The 25575-nt window shown below is 46.0% G+C and overlaps 1 long non-coding RNA gene across 1 annotated transcript; it reads right to left on the reverse strand.

Moving 5' to 3' along the window:
- Window positions 1-938: 938 nt before the first annotated feature.
- Window positions 939-5674, reverse strand: LOC311329149. Its single transcript, XR_014631282.1, has 3 exons — window positions 5539-5674; window positions 1735-1901; window positions 939-1049 (listed from the first exon to the last, which is right to left on the reverse strand). It is a non-coding gene; the product is annotated as an uncharacterized lncRNA (long non-coding RNA).
- Window positions 5675-25575: the final 19901 nt, after the last annotated feature.

Here is a 25575-nt window from a genome sequence, read left to right on the forward strand (position 1 = left end):
CTTTAAGTGTCCTGAAGTAGTGAAGTTCTTTCCACACTGGTCACAGTGGTATGGCTTCTCTCCTGTATGAAAACGCTGGTGTGTCTTTAACTCTGCTGACGTAGTGAAGTTCTTCCCACACTGGTCACAGTGGTATGGCTTCTCTCCTGTATGAACACGCTGGTGTGTCTTTAACTCTCCTGATGTAGTGAAGTTCTTTCCACACTGGTCACAGTGGTATGGCTTCTCTCCTGTATGAACACGCTGGTGTTTCTTTAAGTCTCCTGATGTAGTGAAGTTCTTCCCACACTGGTCACAGTGGTATGGCTTCTCTCCTGTATGAACACGCTGGTGTGTCTTTAACTCTCCTGATGTAGTGAAGTTCTTTCCACACTGGTCACAGTGGTATGGCTTCTCTCCTGAATGAACACGCTGGTGTGTCTTTAAGTGTCTTGCCATAGTGAAGTTCTTTCCACACTGGTCACAGTGGTATGGCTTCTCTCCTGTATGAACACGCTGGTGGGTCTTTAAGTTTCCTGACATAGTGAAGTTCTTTCCACACTGGTCACAGTGGTATGGCTTCTCTCCTGAATGAACACGCTGGTGGGTCTTTAAGTATCCTGACATAGTGAAGTTCTTTCCACACTGGTCACAGTGGTATGGCTTCTCTCCTGTATGAACACGCTGGTGTTTATTTAAGTTTCCTGACATAGTGAAGTTCTTCCCACACTGGTCACATTGGTATGGCTTCTCTCCTTAATGAACACACTGGTGCGTCCTGAGATTAGCCTTCAGACTGAAGTTCTTCCCACAGTGGTACGATCTTGGCTTGTCAATGTCTCTCTGCCTCTGGCCAGGAGCTGCAGTGAGCGGGGTGTTGGAGGTGGTGAAAGGGAGTGATCAAGAGGAGCAGGATGGGATTGTCTCTGGTCTGATCTCTCCGTTCCTTAGCAGAGAGATGTAGAGGTTGTCACGGCTGCTTTTGATGTGATTGTGGAGGGAGATCTGGGAGTTTTAGGAGAATTGGCACTCGGACCAGGAGCACACCTGGGGCAAGTCTGACATCACTTCTGGGATTGAGAGTGAAAGAGAGACACACAAACATTAAAATGATTATCACACACAAGTTCAAATACTGTATAGGGTGATTATATGTAGCTAGTGAAGGGGGGGGACACAACCACATGACGACTTCAGATTGTGGACAGGAGAGAGAAAGATATGCAACAGGTTCCTCTGGCTGAGCTCGGAGGGAAAGCGACAGAGGAGAGAGAAAAAGAAGTGACAAAATCTAAATAGGAGGAGAGAAAACATGTAATACGTTGAAGCCCACGGTGTTAACTTAGATAGCTAGAATAAGCTAGCCAGCACTCCTTAACTTATGTCAAGCTACCATGTTCCATGGCAACTAAGAGCATTCCATTCTGTTCATAGCGCGGCTGCCTAATATCGGCAATTTGCGTGCCCCACAACAGCAATTTGCACAGGCGCCATTGCAGTGCATCACATACTGTCCACTGTATCGTTGCATCCATGAGTGTCCTGAATTTCACGCTGTATGCCCACGTCTTGCCTGCTGTCTGGCACCATGGGAAAAAGACAGAGGAGAGAAGGAAGGCCGGACGAGGAGAGCTACTTGGACAGCGGTTACTATTATGACTAGCAGACCTCTGGTTGTTTCAGCTTTAAGGAAAAGAAGTGGATGAGAGAGAGATGGAGGAGAAGACAGAGGGAAGGAGAGTCTAGGACAGATACCTCTAGTGGTGCTCTATTTGTCCCAGAAGTAGTCGAAGGAGATGCTCTTGTATCTGTACTCCTGTCCGTACCAGACCAGCAGCCGACAGCAGCGATACAGGATCCCTCCACGGTACTGAAACGCTACCAGGTTCTGCTCTTCCTCAGTACAGGCACAGTTCACATACCTGGGGGAGAGAGGGGGGTGGTTTCATAAAAACAAACTGGTGAGGGAGGGAGAGATGGAAGGAAGGAAGGATGAAGGAAGAGAGGGAGGGAGAAAACCAAGTGGGTGAGATGTAGGGTCTGACTGTATGGAGGGAGGGAGGGAAGGAAACTTTCAAGACCGGAGAGGTGGTTTATTTTGAGTGGGACCAGTAGAATAGATTCTGGAAATCTGAGAAATTAACATGTGTTCATATTTCTTCACCTGATTGTAATGCCTAATTATTCTACAGTTTACACATGCAAAGATGGGTCCATCCCTGATCTCTAAAAAGTCCTATTCTGCCTATTTTTGTCCTGTTTAATTGTACATGAAATCCTTCCTTTAACATAGCCTGTAAGAGTCAAATTCAGGTTAATTTGGTCAATGCGTTGCTCCTCCCATGTTAATAGGAACTGATGATATTTAGGTAGGAACTCTCCTGTTGTTGGCTAGGTGTTGCTGCACGGAGGGCAAACAGCTTTTGACCACACACACTCACAAACATGCGTACCAGGTTGTTTGCTGGATTATTGGATTATTGATTATGGAAGGACAATAAATGGACCAAGTGTTCGCACAGCAGTTTATTGTCCGACTACTTTATCAACAAACACGGTAACGTAAAATGTGTCAATTAGATCAATCCGGAGCAGCAGCGCCATAGTGGCTTAAAGCACTAGGCTTTGCCTTCACGTAGCCTTTTTATTTGCATCTGATTGTATATAGGCCTCTGGATTCATTGAGAGTTGATTCTCTATGAACTTCCTTCTATTAGTTCTATCACACAGTCCCTTATCATGTCTGGATCCTGCTGTTTCTGTCTCTCTAGTGGCATGCTGTTCAGCATTATGCTCATCTCTGGTTGCGTGTGCATCTCTCTCCATCTATCTCTGCCTAGACGTATGCTTCTTAAAGGACAATGCTCGTTTTTGACAACCTGGACCTTATTTACGACATATTATAAGACGTTTGACTCACCGAGATCACTTTGGTGTAGTTCGGAGGCCTGTAGAAGAAATGTAAAATCCAGCGCGAGCCAGTATATCCATGTAATGGCGGTGATCGGGGCAACGGGAATGCAGCTTCTAAAAATCTATTTTCTGCCGCGAAACGGTTGTTTTCATCAATCTGTCTGGATGAATCGCTAGTTGTGCTTACATAGAGCATAACTGTTGTGGTTTTCACATTCCATGATCTTTAGAAACGTCTTTCGAAACGAAATAGCTTCCTCACTTGCTCCAGCACTTATGCGCACAATCGTTGCTCCCGCACGCTGTGCGCATGCGTGCTGGAGCAAGTAAGGAAGCTATTTCGTGTCAAACGACGTTTCTAAAGATCATATTACAGAGGCATGGGAAATACCACAACAGGCCTATGCTCTCTATGTAACCACAACTAGCGATTCAAGTTTAGTTTTGCTCCAGGTCTGTGTCTGTGTCTAGTGAGCAGATAGCCCTCCCCAATTGGAAAAGCTCTGCTCTTTTCTGTGGAGAATCACCACTATTTTAGATTAGGTAGGGGACTTATGCTCCGCCTATCCTATAGGCGTACTGGTATTTCCTGGTGGGTCTCAGTTTGTCTCTGAGCTTTCAAACGTATGGTACACTTCTCTGCTCCCTTTTTACACTGCGCCACTAAATAGCGTGGCAAGTCGCAATAAAATAAAATAAATTGTTACAATCTAAATATACAAGCATTCCAGCTTATTCCAGTGATAGGAAATGCAACTTAAACACAATTACACAGACTTTCTCCCAGATGATCTAACATTTGATTCATTATTACCATGGATCGGTATTGGGATTGATCAAGGGCGAATGTGAAATAGCAGCCACGAACTCAGCGGGTTATCCGAGATGCGGCCAAAGCTCCTGCTGGTGGGGAGTGAAGCTTTTCCACTCGCCTCTCACTGGCTCCCTGGAGGAATTCAGCCTGGCTGCAATAACATTATCGCGAACGGAATGAATACCATCTAATGGCAAACAAAACATGTTCAGCTATAATTAACCTGTTAAAACTAAGATGTCATGATAAAAAATAATATCTCCAATGGATATATTTGACAAAAACAGGTTAATATGCAAGCCGGTTTTCATTTCATTGCATTTCACATATGTCGTAGCAATTAGTTAACACACACATACACGTACACACAGACATACACCAGTCCACTTCCGGCTTTAGGCCTGGGCCCAGTACCCCCTTTCCCCTCACCCTAACCCGGGTCCGTATCCTCTTCCTACCCCCACCCTACCCCTGACCCCTGCCTCTATCTGGGCCCAGGCACATTCACGCACACACAGACATACACCAGTGTTTGCCATGTCTCTCCTATGATGTTATTAGCCTCTCTTACTCTGAAAATGTAATTTAATGTTATTTATTGCTTTATAAATGTTCTTAGCCGGTAGACAAACATACTCCAGGAGCTTGCTCGATCGCCTTGTTGAGAGGGGTCAGGGAATAATTTTTTACAGCTCACTTATCTGGCCCCCGGGTTATACTGTTTTTTTTTTTCTTCCCTCTGGAATATGTAGGGGTGGGACGTATGCCCACCTCCCTTGTTCTCTGTAAAGCGCATTGTGTTGCCTCTTGGTCTGAAATGCGCTATACAAATAAAGCTTTGATTGATTGATTGACATGAACATGAACTTGTGCGCGTAGGACAGAAAAGCACAACTGCGCAAGTACCAAAGTCCCCGGAAATAGCCAAATGACTAAAATTTAGCCAAGATGGCGCGGTTCAATAGGGTTTCACTTTAGATTTCGAATCCTGGGGGCTTGGCTCCACCCTCCTATGGGCTCGCTCTCGCTCCTCACTGCTCAATCAATCAATCAAAGCTTTATTTGTAAAGCGCTTCGTCCCCACGAGTGGCGAAACCGCAAAATCGACGCCAAGTGATGTAATCTAAGCAGTAGGTGGCGATATAACTTCAAAAGTAAAGGCCATTTTAACCAATCAGAAGCCAGAGTCAATACCGGAACAGAAGCGCGGAAAGGCGGGAAATACGGAAACACAAACAACAATGGCGACTCACAGGGCAGAATCTTTTGTTTGGACAGATAGTGAGGTAGAATTGCTCCTTAATGTCACCAATGAATACAATGTAAACACAATAAAAAAAAAAAATCTTTGCTCGTTCAGGCGCCTCTGTTCGTTGACCAGGTTAAGCAGCTGGATATGACACCCAAAGACTGCCGACAGCATGCTAATAAGTAGCAACAACATTTTTCTTACGTTTACCATTTTACCTCAACCACTAGCACATACGCAACCGCTGAAACCGGAATTGGACTCCGGTTTCAAACGAACACGGTTTCAGGGGCCCGAAAGCACGGTTGCATGTGGACGAACAGAACCGCGAAGACAAAGGCACGGGTGCAGAAGTACACGGGCTCGTGTGATCAATGCATAGCTACTAAAACCCCCTCCCATGAATTAAGAACGGTCCCTAAGATCACGATTCATCAGCTAGCGTGTTGACTTGGCTCCAGGCTTAAAACCCTTTAATGATTTTAAAGAACGAACCCTAAATGTATGAGAAATTCACTTTCTAAACCGAAGCCCAAAACCGTTGAGCTCTATTCTTAAATATAAAAGTTAACATACAACTTACCGAATTGAAGATTGTTGTAGCCTACAGTGAAAGGTTGGTCAAGAGGTCGTGATGGAAACGTGTGTTTACTCTCTAAAAGAATTAAGAGCGTGTCTCTTGTTTTCTTCAGATGGATAAAAGGATATATTATTCCAAATCGTTACAGGCGTGACAAACGGGGAAAAGGTCCCAAGGTAGAGAGAGACGGATTACAGTCACGGCTACTTGACTACTTCTTTTGAAAGCCCTTAGCCAATCGGTGAAAGCCGGGAACAATGACGCGTTGAAACTCGAGTAGCTGATCTCTGCAGGCCGGAGACTTCGAGGGGGCGGGTCAACTGTCAATCAATTTTTACTTTGGCCAATCAAAGGATTACAATCGAGAAGGGTATCTCTGCAGGCCCGGAGACTTCGAGGGGGCGGGTCCACTGTCAATCAATTTTTACTTTGGCCAATCAGAGGCTGACTCGTCTTGTCAATCAAAAACACATTTCGCCTGAAACGGTTGAATCACTTTTTATTTGGCGAATCGCCTTTCTCTTAGGAGAAGGGGTGTGAGACGCAAAGCTAATTTGTCATTAATAAGTGTCAGCTTCAGAGGAGGACGATCAAGCGAACAGATTGGACATCTTTCGAGGTAAGAGAGATTGACACAAGTAACATAACAATAAACAGTTATTTTAATGTATTTTCAATTAGTTATAACATTGACAGTGCCTAAATGCTCACATTTAAGAACGTAGACGAAGATGCTGAGATGCCTAACGTTAGCTAAATAGCTAGTTAGTGAATACATCCATGATCCTAGCCGTCACAACGTGGCTAGCTAGGTGTAGGCTATTCTTGACCCAAGTTAACATTAGCAAGGCGGTGTACCTGCGCACATGCACAAACAGAGCAGTGCTTCTACAAAGAAATCCATCATTTATTTTCTCATGTAAACACTGGGCGTTTGGTGTTGCCAAGCAATTAGGCTCTTTGCACAAGCTCCACTACTTCCTGAAATTCTACAGGCATCCTTATTTCCTGTCCTATACCATTGGATGGAAGTTATTAATCAGGTGTGCCGCTTATATAGATAAACAAATAGACAGGTAGGTGTGTATATATATACACAGTATGCATGATTATGTTCTGTTAAAAATATATAATTTGTTGACGGGAAACCAAGAGATACAAGAGAGTGGAAGAGAGGGGACAGGAGGAGAGGACATAGAGATGAGAGGTGAGATACCTGATGTTAGCCAAAGAGACACTAGATTAATTAGATCCTTGCAAGTTTAAAAAATAATGTGGATGGATGGGTGGGGGTGTGTGTGTTTATAGCTTATGTTTATGTTTTGTTAATTTGTGGACAGGAGATGAAAATGGACACCACAGTGGAGGAGAGGTGACAGGAGGAGACCAGCATGGACAAAAGACAGGAGGAGAGGTGACAGGAGGAGACCAACATGGACACCACAGTGGAAGAGAGGTGACAGGAGGAGACCAACATGGACACCACAGTGGAAGAGAGGTGACAGGAGGAGACCAACATGGACACCACAGTGGAGGAGAGGTGACAGGAGGAGACCAACATGGACATCAGAGTGGAGGAGGCCAGGCTGGGAGAGAGGTGACAGGAGGAGCTAGTCTCATGTTTCTAATAGATGGTGTGTTCTCATCAACATTCACTTAAGTTGTGTCCTCTCTGGATGACCGCCACTGCTCTCAGTTAAAGATGATATTAATCCAATATGATGCGTGTTGTTCTTTATAGATCTATCCTCTTCATTTTGCTCTCAAAGTGCACCAGATTGAAGCACCACAACTAAATGACCTCGGTATTACAAAAATCCTGCGTACGGCCCTGGTCCTGAATGTTTCAGAGGGCAGATGATAACCTCCTTCTAATCAAGGAGCAGGTGTTCATAACTCTGTCTGCATCACTACACTGTGGTGATGTTTTGGTTGTACTGTCTGATCACAACACTAAGAGTTCTAATCTATTTTTTAACCTATTTTTTTAACCTATCTGTCTACATGTCTGTCTATCTCTATCTTTCATTGTCTGCCCCTGTTTTATTATTGTATCTGAGGCTTCACGTTTGGTGATGGGACCTCAGTGGGTGAGAACAGACATGCTGAATAGACATAAAGATCTAGGCATGGGCAGCATCTTTCCATCCATTTAAAAATAAATATGTATTATTTTATGCCAACCTACATTCAGTCTAGCCCTAACCCTAACCTCTTAGAGTGCAGGAAGTGTTGGCCAGCTGTGTCGTGTGTGTGTCTCCATTCTCAGCGTCAGTACATCCAGTTTGATGGTTCACCTGGGCCAGTAGACTAAGCAGAGCCTCAACCCAAACAAGGTGTCCTGAATGGTCTCCCAGGTCCGCCTTGTACAACTGAACTGTCAGCCCAGTGTTTCAGTGTGGTCTACAAGCTATTCAATAAAACCTGGAGAAAATGATCTGTATCTTGTCTTTACACACAGCACACATGCTGCACGAATGATAACCTTAATTGTATGACACTTGTTTTGTCAAATGCACAAGGGTATCTCTGACTTGGCTAGACTGTGGATGTGGTGACTAGTCCAGGCCAGTCAGCATGGTATAAGCTGCATACAGGTGAGCGGAAGCTGAAACGCTTGTTCCTTGGCTAGGCCCAAGGCAGCTTGCCAGCAGGGTCAGGCCTGTGCCGGGAGGTCAGTACATTAGAACCCCCTTAGGCGGGCTGTATGTATCCTAGGTTCTCAAACTTATATTTGTGGTATAGAAAGGTAGAACTTGCTTGGTTGATTATGTAAGTGTGTGTGTGTGGGGTGCTGTTGATTTTACTCCACACATCTCTCAGCCATATGTTTCCTCTATGTGGATCTGAAAACAGTGATGGGGATTAAATTAGGTTGCTAAGAGAACTGCTAGTCACCAGAAGCATTCAATAACATAACCTGTGCTGGAATACTAGTGTATGAACAAATCAATACAAGTAGAGCACATCTACTGACAGGCTGGCTGAATGACTAGAAGACTGACTTGGGACCTCCACTGAGGACATCCCAGTCCTGGCTATGGATCAGTAGTGATGCTCCCCTGCCCCTGTAGTCCAGGCATTTTATGACATAACCTTGAACAAATTGCAACAGAAATGATTTCAACTGTTGTAGTGTCATACATATGTTCTTTATAACATATCAGTTAGTCCCCCAAAATCCCAGTGGTGGAAAGTAATGAAAAATGAAGATGGAAGGTATGTGACAAATATACCAATTTCCAATTTTCGCCTATGTAAAAGAAAAAGGTTTATGCATGTTTTCTTGTCTGATGTCCACACAACACTGTCCCCAATCAACCAGAAACTATACAGGATGCATCACAGTGCATATACAGAAATATATTTTTAATTCTATTGGCATTTGGTGAAGAGAAAAGGGGTGAATCTCACACATATTGCAACAAAAAATCTGACGTGTATTAATCAAATAGCTCAAGAGTCTAGAACCCTGGAAAGGACAGTCTTCAACCCTGGAGAACAGTCTACAGCCCTGTAGAGAACAGTAGTTTCTTGTCTTTGAAATTGAGAGTTTAACATGTTTTTTGAATGATTTTTCACGGTGCCCATCCACATCCATTGTATGACGACCAAAACGGTGGTAGAGCAATTATCAGACTTTCTCAAAAGTGCTAGTTTTGTCAACGTGTTGATCTGAACCATTGTATATGATCATAAGTAACCTTAAAACAAGGCTGAACATGATTTTCCCCTTTACTACGCCTTTAAGTTATGTATAGAAGGACTAGAGTACGTTGGATATTGTATCGAAGGATTAAAGTTGTTCTGGCAAAGTCTACAGTTTTATCTGTCATTGACAGGGTTGGTCTACAGTTCTATCTGTCGTTGACAGAGCTAGTCTACAGTTCTATCTGTCGTTGACAGGGCTAGTCTACAGTTCTATCTGTCGTTGACAGAGCTAGTCTACAGTTCTCCCGTCGTTGACAGAGCTAGTCTACAGTTCTATCTGTCGTTGACAGAGCTAGTCTACAGTTCTCCCTTCGTTGACAGAGCTAGTCTACAGTTCTATCTGTCGTTGACAGGGCTAGTCTACAGTTCTATCTGTCGTTGACAGGGCTAGTCTACAGTTCTATCTGTCGTTGACAGAGCTAGTCTACAGTTCTATCTGTCGTTGACAGGGCTAGTCTACAGTTCTATCTGTCGTTGACAGAGCTAGTCTACAGTTCTGTCTGTCGCTGACAGGGCTAGTCTACAGTTCTATCTGTCGTTGACAGGGCTAGTCTAAAGTTCTGTCTGTCGTTGACAGGGCTAGTCTACAGTTCTATCTGTCGTTGACAGGGCTAGTCTACAGTTCTATCTGTCGCTGACAGAGCTAGTCTACAGTTCGCCGCGGTCGGGGTACTGGGGCCCGTGGGGCTCGTCCACGCCGCGGACGTGGCGCAGGGGCGCGGGAACTGGCCCCGCCCCCGACCTCTTGACACTTATATGTACAGTAAGTGTGCAGTATTAAATAGAATAAACTATATACTGTATGTACCAGTTAAAACCTATTAGTCTTATTTCCCCCTTTTGTTATACTTGCACACACTGTAACCCACGGCGGTCAATAACAGCAAACACAAGTCTAATCAAATCTAGTGTGATGTTCTAGTAAACGCTCCACCCACACAAGCCTGTTGATGAGAAGACTTTCCTTTGAGAGACCAAGAGATTGAAGATAGATTGAAAACAAACCAATAAATCAGACAACTGAACAATATAATAGCCTACAGTGCTTTTATTATTGACATTGTGTTATTCCAGATGGTGTATGTGATTACAGACTAGACCCGTGTAGGGCTGCCATGGCCAGAGGAACGTGTTGTTGAGTATAATGACAGCTTCTAATATCAGACCCCAACTCCACATTCCACTCCGCAGTGTGTGACTGTATTTTAGTCGCAACACAAAGCGCTCACGCATCATGTGCCGAGGAGAAGCTCCAGGGTTCTCCGGTCAGCTCGCGCTCCTCCGGATCATAACCCGGTCACATGCTACCGTGGCAGACCAGAGCCATGTACTACGAAGCTGGATCACGGTAGCGCGATAACTTCAGGTTCAAGACTGGTTCATCCGTATCACGAAGGTGGATCTCTTTTCACCGCGTTATATCGCCATGTATTTAAGGACCGACAAAACCCATTAGAGTTTTCTGATGACTATTTATATGAAAGATACCGATTTTTGGCAGAAGGGATCATTTATATCTGTCAACTAATTTTTGTATTAAACATTACAACCATGTAGGCTGTTTATTGGAGAAATTCAAGTAGGCCTATGCCTAGGCTACTTACCGGTTTGGATTATGTTTTTATGTTTGTTCTTCACTTGCCCCCATGAACGTTTTCCATTGCCAGGGTTTGCACTGAAGGTATATATAAGAATAGTCCTAACGTCACATCTATACAACTCATTCATGTTAAGACATGCAAACGTCACGTCTAGGCCAGCATAGCGTCAGGCGCGCAGATTGGCTGGGGCAAGGGGGCACTGCCCCCCCTGGTGGCCAGATGAGCAAACTGTCTGCAACGCGTCCAAAACATGTATTCTAGAGACCGGGTCGCGACCGGATCAGAGAAATGCACTGAACAGACTAACCCTAACCCTAACCCTGCACTGAACAGCCTGGCTCCTGCTTGCGTGAGAATTGATCGCTTTGCGGTGCTTATTCCTCATCCAGTTATGGGTGGATGGAAAACGTTCAACTGAATGTTCATATTGTTCTGATAATTGTAGCTATAGCAACATAAGAGTGACAGCTTTGACAGCAACCCAAACATGAGCTAATCCCATAACTGTAGGCCTACCATTGCTAGCTTTGATATAAATGCAGATAGGCTACATGTGAAGAGGCAATTGCTGGATTCTAATACGCTGTTTATAATGACACATCCCGACATTGAAGCATGAAAGGCGTAGCATACATTCTGTTTTAATGAAGAAATAAAAAGTCTGTAAACTCTGCCTAAAAGCATTTATTTGGTCTCATTTATTAGCTTAATTATTTAATACGTGTGGGTGTTTTCAATTATAATATTGTATTCTTGATACAAGAATGTTGACATTTCATGTAGCATATTTCAGTAGCAGGCTATTCAACACGTTGAATGAATTACATTAATTAATTAAATATTCATATAGCCTAGGCTTTGAAACATTCGTAGGCCTGTTTTCTTGCCTATGTGAATGAATATCGGCCCATAATCTGACTTGCCGTGTTGCTCTGGTCCAGGCAGTCACCTTTCACTTTTGTCACTGTTTGCAGTATCTACAGAAATTGTTAATATTTAATATTATTTCGTTACTCACGAAGTGAAGACAGTTTTAGAACAATGAAAGACATGAAGTGCAGACATTGCCTAAGAGAAAGGAGGCGCAGTTGAACGAAACGTGGATATTGGACAGAATAAGCACTGTTTTGAAATGTTGTGGGTCAATCATGCAGCTGTAACAGAATATGCGCATTCCAATGTTCGTGCAGGGCACGTATTTATACCACTATTACAATCCCTATTTGATGAGGGAGGGGGCTGGGACTCACTGCCCCCCCTGATCAAAAAGTCAAAGTGCGCGTATGCATAGCGTTCATCATGGGGCATGTAGCAAGTTATATGGCTATTGACCAAACAGCTATATTAATTAAATGTTATATTGATAAGCCCATTAATTTACGCATTCAAACAGTCAGCAATTTTTTGCCAGCTTTCCTTCCTCGCTTTAGCTGCAGCAACCGTGTTACTCTTGGCCAGAATAATAATATGTTTGTAGTCTTGATATTTTTGAATGATGAGCGTCTGCTCCTCTTGTGTGAAGTGGGCGGGTCTAGATCGCTCCATGTTTGTGATTGGCCAGACCGGCAAACACCGCCTCTTCATATGTGCACGCGCTCATAGCTAGATTAGATCAGATGGGTCGAGTTAACGAGTTGATGACCACCCTCGTGGTACCGTTTATCCGTGATTGCGGTTGTCTCGTTTACTCGAGGGAGAAGTTGAACTGGATGTGTTGAACCACGTTCGTATTACCTCAGACCATGAGGTTCTCCTGATCCCGGTGAAGGAACTCACTGGAGCGCGCGGGAATAAACATCACTTGATAACCGTGTCCACGGGGGTCCCAGGTCCCGCCAGCAGACACACACACACACACACACACACACACACACGCGCGCGCGCGCGCGCACACACACGCAATACACACGCGCACGCACACACACACACGCAATACACACGCGCGCACGCTCAAGACAATGTAGGCTATGGTGTGATTATGACGTAACCATCTGAGTTCAGTTCGATGGCTTTATTAAGATGAAAGTTGTTAAATATCATTCAGTGTGTGGTTTACAAGAGCGACATCATGGTAAGAACAATACCCCTCCCCTCACCCCCATAATTATCTGGATGTTGATTTAGGTTTTTATTATAATTGTCTATTCTATTTGCGTATAATTTGTCTACCCATAATGCGTTTCTAAAAGTAGCTCAGGTCTATATACGCTTAGGTGGCCTGAAGTTTGTCATTGTTGGCCTAGAGACCAGAAATCCAATATTTTCGAAGGTCTGGGTAGCCTGCGCAAAAATTGGGAATATGGCCCAGCTCCAAGGAGTATCCCACTTCATTAGGCCTGGAGGCTTGTAGCAGCAATAATGGAACAACTACCGTTAATGCAATAGCTAACTGCCAATAACGTAAGCCTAACATTATTTCAATTCGTAGCCTATAGGCTTAATAAAAGTCGATGGGCATTATGTAATAACTGGACAATAATGTGATACACGTAGAGCGGAGGAGAGCGTGACCTGGGTTAGCGCCTCACACCACGTAGCCGTAGGCCCGAATATCAGGCTGCCACCATCACAACGAGAGCGCAGAGCGGCTTGTTCATAGTTGACGGCGATGTGCGCGGTTGCAGGTCCGATGGTTCACCCGCGGTTCAGAAACCCCGTGGCCCCGTGACTCTGGTTCACCCGCGGTTCAGAAACCCCGTGGCCCCGTGACTCTGGTTCACCCGTGGTTCAGAAACCCCGTGGCCCCGTGACTGGTTCACCCGCGGTTCAGAAACCCCGTGGCCCCGTGACTCTGGTTCACCCGCGGTTCAGAAACCCCGTGGCCCCGTGACTCTGGTTCACCCGCGGTTCAGAAACCCCGTGGCCCCGTGACTCTGGCAGCTTACGGGCGGAGATCAAAGCATGTCGCCAAACTACCGGTTAAGAATGGTCTTCCCTGGAGAACATACCACACATGCTCGGGATATTATAGGCGAGAATTAAGCCTTCTCAAGACAAATCTATAATTAGCTGTATTTGCTATGTAGCGGATACTTATTAATCTAGCGGAATTATTTATTTAATAGCCTAATATCCATAGGTCTGATTAAATCTGCATAATTGATCACTCCACTCAGAATAGATCAGTGATGAATGTGACTTAGCTGGATGTGTTGAAAGCTTAATCAAGATGACTGTTCACTTCACAGGATGAACTAAACACAGAGGGAAAGAAGAGGTCTTACAGGAAAGCAGACAGAAGACCTGCTAAGGTGAGACCTGGAGCAGAGGAGCGAGTCAGGTCCTCTGTGATTCAACCCTATACTTAGGGCTGAGTAGGCTACTCTACCCTAACAAAGAAGACTTAGGGCTGAGTAGGCTACTCTACCCTAACAAAGAAGACTTAGGGCTGAGTAGGCTACTCTACCCTAACAAAGACACCCACCCACCTATCTACCTATCTATCTATCTATCTATCTATCTATCTATCTATCTATCTATCTATCTATCTATCTATCTATCTATCTATCTATCTATCTATCTATCTATCTATCTATCTAATCTGTGATTACATCCATGACCCATACATGGATGTATGTAAACAGGACCTGGTCATGGTGGCAAAGAAAACATCTTGTAAAGATTCAAGATCAAAGACAGTGCAGTTATATTTGTTACAAACAGTAAATAAAAACCAATCAGGGGTATAAAGCCAGAGTCAATCAGGAGCCGGTTGCACCAGTCGTTACTAAGTGGTACTAGGCCTAGTCATAGCCTAAGTGTTGACTAACTCGAGATTTGGTCACTACTCAATTTAAATGGGTTGCACCACTCACGACTAGTTCCTAGTAACAACTAAATATTGACCCACCCTGGGAGGTGGTGTAAGTGATGACTAGTGCGAGGAAGTAGCATCTTCAACTCTGCTATTAGGACGGAGGTGGGCTGAAACATTGTAGCTAAATCTGTCGGTGGAAAATTTATTTTTTTTAGCATTTGTCTTAGTTATATCAAGATTAAGCTAACTATTGGCACCGGTGTGCTTATTGGTGTCATATTTAATAAGTTTGAGTAATGTCACGATCGAGCTAGCTAAGCACCTTTAGCTCAATGGTCTCAGTTGCTGGTTAGCGAGGGGAGTCCCAGCCCAGCTGATAACCCTCCGTTGCGGGTTGGGGGGAAGCAACGGTCGGCTGGGATCCCGCCTCTCATAGTTAACCAGCAACTGGTCAGTGGACGGTACCAGGCAGCCTATGGTATGTCTGAATCAAAGAAGGTTATCAAACAAGCTTGGGAACTAGCTGGCTAGGATCATTTAAGCATAACAATCCAACGGCTCCAACTCCCCCAAAAGAACCCCTCCACTGCACAAGCACCAACCCCAATAATAATAATAATAATAAGCACAAGCTACCGAGTGCAACGTTAGCCTTGCTAACGGAGATAATCAATTTGGAGGAGAGTGTTGCAGCTGGTGCTAAACGAGGCAAAGGAAGAATATTTTGTGGACTATTATCACATCCATTTCACAGTTGGGATTATACAGAAAGGTGAGGATCGAGCCTGTGTTGGATGACCAACTCAAATGCCTGGCTAGCTCAATATTGTTGTAAGTTTAACATGAATCGCATATGCGAGCCGGAGCCCGTCGCTTTCACTGGATGACTCGTGAAGCATGCTACATTTATCTCGCATACTAAACATGTTTTCGTGGAGTAGTACAGGTATGTACTAAATCGCATGTAGTAGGCGAGTTGCAGTATGTACTATATAGTATGTAATATGGACATTCGGACACGGCCCAAGCTCCTTGGTAAGGGCTGGGTAAGGGCGATCAACCTCCTTGTTTACATTTTTACTTGCTTACCGATTGGCTATTTGGATCCTGCCGTCACAGTCATACAACGTCATCTTGACTGCAGGTGCAGATCGAGGGTTCGCGGTACATCACAGCCAGATTGCAATTATGATGTCATAAATACAACATGTTCTATGTTCTTCTGGCCTGTAAATATTTTACTATCTTACTATTACTACTGTCATGCAGCATGTATCAGGCTAGGAGATCCAGGAAGTGTTTCCTCTAGTGGATTACATCAGGTCACATCACAAGTCCATTACCACCTTGGACAAAATCCAATTGCATCTTCTGTCAAAAGTGATTTTTAACTTTATTTATTCATTTTTGTTTTACAGTCAATTGAGATTCATCCAGAAGCTTGGGTGGTACTGTTCTCTGTTCTCAACCTGCCAGTCTCTCTTCTACTGTGGTGTCATTACAACTGCTTCTATTTCCCCATCAGAACCACCCTAGAGATACTGATCTGTTCTCTCTCTCCCTCTCTCTCTCCCTCTCTCTCTCTCTCTCTCTGTCTCTTTCTCTCTCTGTCTCTATCTCTCTCTCTATCTCTCTCTACTTCTCCCTCTCTCACTCTCTCTCACTCACTCTCTCACTCTCTCTCTCTTTCACTCTCTCACTCTCTCACTCTCTCTCTCTCTCATTCTCTCTCTTTCACTCTCTCTCTTTCTCTCTCTCTCTCTCTCTCTCTCTCTCTCTCACTCTCTCTCTCTCTCTTTCACTCTCTCTCACTCTCTCACTCTCTCTCTCTCCCCAGAGTGTAGCTGAGTTGCACGAGTGCTCAGCAGAGGGGATCATGGAGTGGGTTGTCATGGTGACCATGGCCCTCTACCAGATCCTCCGTCTCCACCCGGACCAAGTTGGCCGCCGGCCGGCCGCCGACGTCGCACCACGCCCGCCGCCGTCTCGGGACGGGCGCACGTTGAAGGCGCGTTTCAGTCCAGCAGGCTCTCCCCAGGACCGCGCCTGTCTCCCGGGCTCGGACCCCCCACCCCGCTCCCCCAGCGCGGCTCTGAGGGTCATCTCCCAGAACTCGGAGGAGGCGGAGCTCACGGCCACGGCGTCCGTAGCCGTGAGAGAGATCCTGCGGAGGGTGAAGGGGAGGATGGAGAGAGAAGAGGAAGAGGAGGCGCCTGAGGAGGAGGAGGTGGCGCTCATCCGCCCCGGCGCCTTCCTGGACGAACCCCGTCTTGTCGCGCTCGCCGAGGAGCTGCTCCGGAACGCCTGGCGGGACGCCTGGGAGAAGGCGCGGCGTATTGGTGGCGCCGTCACCTCCTCCTCCTCCTCCTCAGATGGCTCGGGGGCCAGTGGCGGCGTGCCGGAGGACGCCTGGATGATGGGCCACATCGGGTCGGCGGTCCGCGCCATGGAGGACGCGTCGGCCGCCCCGGAGACCCTGGCAGTGGGTCCGACCGGCCGGAACACCTCCTCCTCCGGCCCCAGCAGCAGCGCAACCCTGGAGGAGGAGGAGGAGGAGGAGAGCCTCTCGGACGCCCTGGCCCGCCACGCCCTGTTCCAGAGTCCCGGCCTGGTCTCCGCAGAAGAGAAGCTGGAGCTGGTCAGGCTGTTGGGGGGCCTCCTCCGGGAGACGACGGAGCCCGCCGAGGGAGCCCCTCCCCCGGCCCGGCCCCGGAGCCCCAGCGCCAGGAGTCAAACCGGCAGCCCTGCTGGAGAGGAGGAGCAGGAGAACCACGACACACCCCTCCCCGCCTACGGACCCGACCTCGCCCTGCACAAAATGTTCGATGCCATCGCGAGGGAGCGCCCCGATCGCGACGACGACGATGGCGAAGAGTCCCCCGGCCTCCACTTCTTCTCCAAGGAGCTGATCCGCCGGGTCCACCGGCAGCTCCTGGACCCCCCGCGCTCGGGGCGCCGGCCGCCGGACGCCCACCACTGCCGCTCCAAGCCCACCCTGCGGAGCCCCGAGACCGAGCGGCGTTTGGAAGAACAGATCTTCACGCCGCTGCTCTACCGCTTCATCCAACGGGCCGTGGAGAAGCTGGTGGCGGACTTCCTGGGCGTGGCGGCCGCCACCGACACCCGTCCGCACGACGGCGGCCGGAGGGGCCGGGACTCCTCCGGCGAGGCGTCGTGGGGCAGCAGCGACAGCAGTGGTGACCGGAGGGGCGAGCTGGACGCCACATGCGAGGTGCTGACCGCCCGGGCGCTGGCCAAACTCCAGGACACCTGCGATGACCCCAATGAAGCCAGAGTCATCGTCGACAAAGGTACAGACGTCTCTCTTATTGCATGATATTACACACGGTCTGATGTTATCATGTTATTACACACAGTCGAATGTTATCATGTTATTACACACAGTCTGTTATCATGTTATTACACACAGCCTGATGTTATTACACACGGTCTGATGTTATCATGTTATTACACACAGTCTGTTATCATGTTATTACACAAGGTCTAATGTTATCATGTTATTACACACAGTCTAATGTTATCATGATATTACACACAGTCTAATGTTATGTTATTATACACGGTCTAATGTTATCATGATATTACAGGCAGTCTAGTGTTTTCATGTTACTGTAGACCAGAGTCATTCTCACCTTAATAATAGTTTTACCTGAGCATGTTTTAAAACGTTATGATAGTTATGAGTGTTATTACCGTGTAACAGAAGCATATTTTTCAACACAGCTATGAGTGTTACTACTGGCAACATGGAGAAGAACAGGAGTAGCAGGAGGAGGAGCAGGAGGAGGAGGAGCTGTGAGCAGTCTGGAGAGATAGACTCCTCCTCCTTCTCCTCCTCCTACCAGACCCCCACCTCCCTCACCTCTTCCTGGAGCCTTCCAAACACCCCCTCGTTGGTAAGGAGACAACACACACACACACAGACACAGACACACACACACGTGCACATACACACACACACACACATGCACATACACACAGACACACACACACACACACACACACACATGCCGTGTTTAGAATTGACCTGAGTAGTAGTAGGATTAATACATTAGATAGTAGATAGATAGCTCCAGATATAATATGAATGTATTGACATCCACATAATGAATACATACAGTAATAATGAGTTTTTATTAGACGTTAACTCTACAGTATTTATATGCTTGTCTTCTTTTCTCTGATTCCCAGATCAGTGGTCAGAAAGCTGAAGCTGTCCCCCAGGATGGACAGAAGACATCTAGAGAGGACAAGAAGAAAAAGACCGGCAAGAAACACAAAAAGAGCAGCGTTACTCCCTTGTCCTGCGATGGTAAGACCCTTACATGTTTCAGTCCAGCAGGCTCTCCCCAGGACCGCGCCTCTCTCCCGGGCTCGGACCCCCCACCCCGCTCCCCCAGCGCGGCTCTGGAGGAGGAGGAGGAGCAGGAGAACCACGCCACACCCCTCCCCGCCTACGGACCCGACCTCGCCCTGCGGAGCCCCGAGACAGAGCGGCGTCTGGAAGGACAGATCTTCACGGCGCTGCTCTACCGCTTCATCCAACGGGCCGTGGGGAAGCTGGTGGCAGACTTCCTGGGCGTGGCCGCCGCCGCCAACACCCGTCCGCACGACGGCGGCCGGGACTCCTCCGGCGAGTCGTCGTGGGGCAGCAGGGACAGCAGCGGTGACCGGAGGGGCGAGCTGGACGCCACATGCGAGGTGCTGACCGCCCGGGCGCTGGCCAAACTCCAGGACACCTGCGATGACCCCAATGAAGCCAGAGTCATCGTCGACAAAGGTACAGACGTCTCTCTTATTGCATGATATTACACACAGTCGAATGTTATCATGTTATTACACATGGTCTGATGTTATCATGTTATTACACATGGTCTGATGTTATCATGTTATTACACACGGCCTGATGTTATCATGTTATTACACATGGTCTGATGTTATCATGTTATTACACACAGTCTGATGTTATCATGTTATTACACACGGCCTGATGTTATCATGTTATTACACATGGCCTGATGTTATGATGTTATTACACACGGCCTGATGTTATCATGTTATTACACATGGTCTGATGTTATCATGTTATTACACATGGTCTGATGTTATCATGTTATTACACATGGTCTGATGTTATCATGACACGGCCTGATATCATGTTATTACACACGGCCTGATGTTATCATGTTATTACACATGGTCTGATGTTATCATGTTATTACACACGGTCTGATGTTATCATGTTATTACACATGGTCTGATGTTATCATGTTATTACACATGGTCTGATATCATGGTCTAATGCAGGGTCCAACAGTACGTTTTTTCTTCACTTTCCTGGTCGGACAAGTGGATCAGAACGTTGCCCAAAGTCAAATTTTACTTGCCCCTATAAAAACGAACCAGTTTTATCCAGCCTGCTCTCAAACTGTGCATAGTTGGAGTTTAGCCCACATCCTCTAATGCACCCAAGTGACCCAATTAAACTCCTCTGTCCAAGACAATTGAAACGCTCGCACTTGAGCTCATACATCTTGTCTTTACCCAGCACCATTTGAAAGACGTCTGACTGACAGCCATGTGTCACAGTACTAGCCTTGTGCCACCCTACTGGCCATGTGTTACCCTACTAGCCATGTGTCACCCTACTAACCTTGTGTCACCCTACTAGCCTTGTGTCACCCTACTAGCCTTATGTCACCCTACTAGCCTTGTGTCACCCTATTAGCCTTGTGTCACCCTACTAGCCTTGTGTCACACTACTAGCCATGTGTCACAATTCTAGCCATGTGTCACCCTACTAGCCTTCTGTCACCCTACTAGCCATGTGTCATCCTACTAGCCATGTGTCACCCTACTAGCCATGTGTCACACTATTAGCCATGTGTCACCCTACTAGCCATGTGTCACCCTACTAGCATGTCACCCTACTAGCCATGTGTCACCCTACTAGCCTTGTGTCACCCTACTAGCCATGTGTCATCCTACTAGCCTTGTGTCACACTACTAGCCATGTGTCACCCTACTAGCCATGTGTCACCCTACTAGCCATGTGTCACTCTACTAGCCTACTGAGTTCTTCATTGGCCAACGGCGAGTGCCAGGGGAGGGGGCTATGCTATGTGCCAGAGAGAACATTCGCTATGATACGAAGATGATCGATGACGATAATAAAAATTGGGGGGGGGGGGGGGGGGGGTAAAATTGGTTAAAAAAAAGTACATTTATTGTCACTACTCTCCCGAGGCAAGTGAGTTGCTTGATTTACTAGCCTGACGTGGCGTTTTACTTGCCCTGGGCAGTCGGGCAATCCTTATTGTTGGACCCTGTCTGATATGATCATGTAATTACACACAGTCTAATGTTATCATGATATTACACACAGTCTAATGTTATCATGATATTACACACAGTCTAATGTTATCATGATATTACACACGGTCTAATGTTATCATGATATTACACAGTCTAATATGATCATGTTATTTCACACAGTCTAATGTTATGTTATTACACACGGTCTAATGGTATCATGTTATTACACACAGTCTGTTATCATGTCATTACACACGGTCTAATGTTATCATGTTATTACACACAGTCTAATGTTATCATGATATTACACACAGTCTAATGTTATGTTATTATACACGGTCTAATGTTATCATGATATTACAGGCAGTCTAGTGTTTTCATGTTACTGTAGACCAGAGTCATTCTCACCTTAATAATAGTTTTACCTGAGCATGTTTTAAAACGTTATGATAGTTATGAGTGTTATTACTGTGTAACAGTAGCATATTTTTCAACACAGCTATGAGTGTTACTACTGGCAACATGGAGAAGAACAGGAGTAGCAGGAGGAGGAGCAGGAGGAGGAGGAGCTGTGAGCAGTCTGGAGAGATAGACTCCTCCTCCTTCTCCTCCTCCTACCAGACCCCCACCTCCCTCACCTCTTCCTGGAGCCTTCCAAACACCCCCTCGTTGGTAAGGAGACAACACACACACACACACACACACACACACACACACACACAGACACACACACACGTGCACATACACACACACACACACACATACACACACACACACACATGCACATACACACAGACACACACACACACACACACACACACACACACACACACATGCCGTGTTTAGAATTGACCTGAGTAGTAGTAGGATTAATACATTAGATAGTAGATAGATAGCTCCAGATATAATATGAATGTATTGACATCCACATAATGAATACATACAGTAATAATGAGTTTTTATTAGACGTTAACTCTATATTTATTATAGAGTTATTTATATGCTTGTCTTCTTTTCTCTGATTCCCAGATCAGTGGTCAGGAAGCTGAAGCTGTCCCCCAGGATGGACAGAAGACATCTAGAGAGGACAAGAAGAAAAAGACCAGCAAGAAAACCAAAAAGAGCAGCGTTTCTCCCCTGTCCTGCGATGGTAAGACCCCTACATGTCTGTTCTCCAAACTCCTCTTCCACTATAACTCTCACACACACACACACACATACACATGCGCACACACACACACACACACACACACACACACAGACACATGCGCACACACACACACAACACACACACGCACACACAAAGCTCTGTTTTCATGAGACTTGCTGTGATGTCATATCCTGTTGTGCATGTTGGTGTGTTTCCTGTCCTGGTCCAGAGCCTGCTGAGTCCTCCAGCAGCAGAGAGGAGGAGGAGGAGGAGGAGAAGAAGAGGAGGTCCAGCAGAGGCTGGTTCCAAAGGGCCTCCTCCGCGCTCTCCAGGGCTTTCTGCTTCAGCTGTTGCAGGAAGAAGACTGGCCAGCAGAGGGCGACTCCTGCTCACTGACTGAACTACAACAACAACACAGCAGCTTCTCTGAGGGCTGGACCGCTGCATAACATCACCATCAATATCACTACACATAAAACATTACCCTCAATATCACTACACATAAAACATCACCCTCAATATCACTACACATAAAACATCACCCTCAATATCACTAGACATAAAACATCATCCCTACGTTCTATTACGGTCCGTTCATTAGTTCACAGCTTCAATGAAAACTTCAATAAAATCTTTAGCATTTAAACAATATGCTGCAACTCTCTTCTATTCTTCAGATGTCAGAATGTGCAGGTGTGGTGTAGCGTGTGCTCATCTGGTCCTTCTGTTCAAGCCTCTACTGACCAGCGTTTAGTCAGACTCATATTTATTCACGTTGCGTCTTGCTGGTTTCTAATGCTACATTCAGAACACTGCGGTTTTTTAACGGCGTAAATGAACCAACGCACACCCCCCATCGGCCCACCCACGCACACACACGCGCACACACACACACACACACACACACCTGTGTGAGGATCCTGCGGACATCGGCGTCGGTGTGGCTGAAGTTGAGCTGTCCCAGCAGCAGCTCTGCCGTCAGACACTGGGACACGTAGTTGGCCACCCTGCTGCCATCGTACCCGTTAAACACCCCATACAGGAAGCAGCCATCCTCGCCTCTGGTCGGACACGGACACACACACACACACACACAGGATGTGTTAATACTTTCAACATCCATCATCCATTACACACAAAGGCGCATCTGATGTCCAGCCACTGCATTATAATTGACATCCAATTCGATCCTATTCGGGGACGGGGTATTTAGGTAGCATTGCTACCGTAGCTAGCCATGAGAGTCTCAAATCAAATGTAACACAATGGACTGGATGAAACAAGATAGCACTATGGTGGCTTAAAAGTTTTGCTTCGACAAGAAATGCATGCCATGGTTTGCTATAGCAACAGCCTGACATATTTATATATTTAGCCAACTGCTAGCTAGTCGTCTAACGTTAGCTAGCACTAGGTAAGCTTGGCTAGAGCGATTGCAAACACACAAACCAGGTCCCTTTGTACGGATAACTAGACAGACTGACCCGCATACGATATGCAAACCTTGCCAGAGATCAGTGTGCATGTTTTCAAAAGGAGAAACTCTTAATTATCTTACGCTTTGCATCCATGGAGGTATAATATAACTGGAGACGGCATTGAAAATGGCTGCCTATTCATTTCAATGAAAGTTGCTCACCGGCGCATGAAGCCATTTGACGTAGTGGCCAAAGCTCGGTATTGCAAGTCACGTGACGGCATGCGGTCCAAGACCCTTATTTCCCATGGTTTGTGGATTATGATAGAAAGGGCTAGAAAAGGAAAACAAAATTTTTCTCGGTATCATTCAGCATCAGAGACCAATCTAATCAATATAAACTTTTAATTCAATGGTTTTTTTTTGTTTTTGAAGCCACCAATACCTGTATCGAGCCATTTGAAACATGTGCTGTGCACGAGCCTCGGGGACGCTGGTCGCGCGTTCGTGAGTCCTGCGAACTCGGCGGAAAACACGTCACCATAGGAAGACCCGCCCTACTCTGCCTCTGATTGAATAGTTTTAAGGAAGTCATGCAATGACGTCGGCTAACATTTGCTATGCTTTTAGCAATGAAGCTGCTATGATCATGCTAATCATAGATATGAACGTATGTCTATGATGCAAATGATCATGACATGTGGTTACTTTAGGACATCGTTGGAAAAGATCTAGAGGGTAAGTGGGTCAATGTTGAATAACTTAGCTAACATTATCTAATGTTACATTTCTTTATATTAACGTCAACTATATTGATAGGCTAGGTTGCTATGCTAACGGTAGCTAATGCTAACGGCTTAGGGTTAACTTTAGTTAACGTTAGTTAATGCTAACGTTACGTTCGGAGGTCTCAGATGTATTTCAATTTTAACATAATGTTGAGCATGCTCAATGTGACATTGTTCATACATTGATTACAGTCTGTAATCTTGTCTGGCGTTATTTAGCTATAGTGGGCTGATGCTTGCTGCTGCTACTATAGCATTTGCCACATTATACATCAAATTAATCAAGCATGGTTAGTGTTATTACCTGAAGGCATTATTACCATTGCAAGTAAGCATGCCATGTTTATGCCATGCCTGGAAATCAAATTAATATTGTGATTCTTCCCCATCATAGCTCATTGTACACTGATATAATCATTCTCCTTGCCTTTGCTAATACTCATCTCTTTTATCAAACTTTGTGCTAGGAAAGAAATCTGGCTGTGATTCGTCACTAGTGCTCATCCAGGCTGTTGTCATCTCCCGCCTGGACTCCTGCAACTCCCTACTTGCTGCCATCCTGCAGCGTTGGCCATCAGACCCCTGGAGAAAGCTGCTGCTGACCTGGTGTTCAACAGCCCCATGCTCTTCCACACAACTTCCCTACTCCGTTCTCAGCACTGGCTCCCTGCGCTGTCCCATCCAGTTTAGGACTGTGGTGCAAGCCTACAGGGCAAATGAACAGCTCCCTCCTACCTCCAGGCTGTGGTCAAGCTCTGCTGCCTTGAGGTGATTGGTTCCCCAGTTGCTCCAAGCCCCCCTATGGCAGATTGTAACGGCCATGGCTCTTTTCTGTCCTGGCCTCACAGTGGTGGAATGAACTGTGCACTGATGTCAGAACAGAGCCAATAATACACACTGTTCATAGTGAGCCTAGTTATTATTGATTAACTTGGACTGTTTCCTCTCTCCTTGTCAGTCATTAAAATATGTTCAGTGTTTCACAATACTGATGTATAACATTTGTTGAATCTCATTGTCTTTTATTATTGTCCTTGATTAGCTCTGCGTTGTGTTTTCTTGTTTCCAATAAAAGACGGACCCCCAATCTCCTAATATACCACACAGTCCAGTGTCTCCTTTCTCATGTGTTCCAAATGAATCTCTCCAACACGGGATTTGAGTATAAGCAAAAGCGGTTTATTCCAGAAGGTATAACATACAAAAGACATGGCAATGTCTAATGCACAGATGACCTGTCTGGATGCTGGTTGAACCCAAATCGAAGCACATGCAAACTG

The sequence above is a fragment of the Borostomias antarcticus genome, assembly GCF_949987555.1.
Source record: "Borostomias antarcticus genome assembly, contig: scaffold_60, whole genome shotgun sequence".
NCBI classification, from domain to species: Eukaryota; Metazoa; Chordata; class Actinopteri; order Stomiiformes; family Stomiidae; genus Borostomias; species Borostomias antarcticus.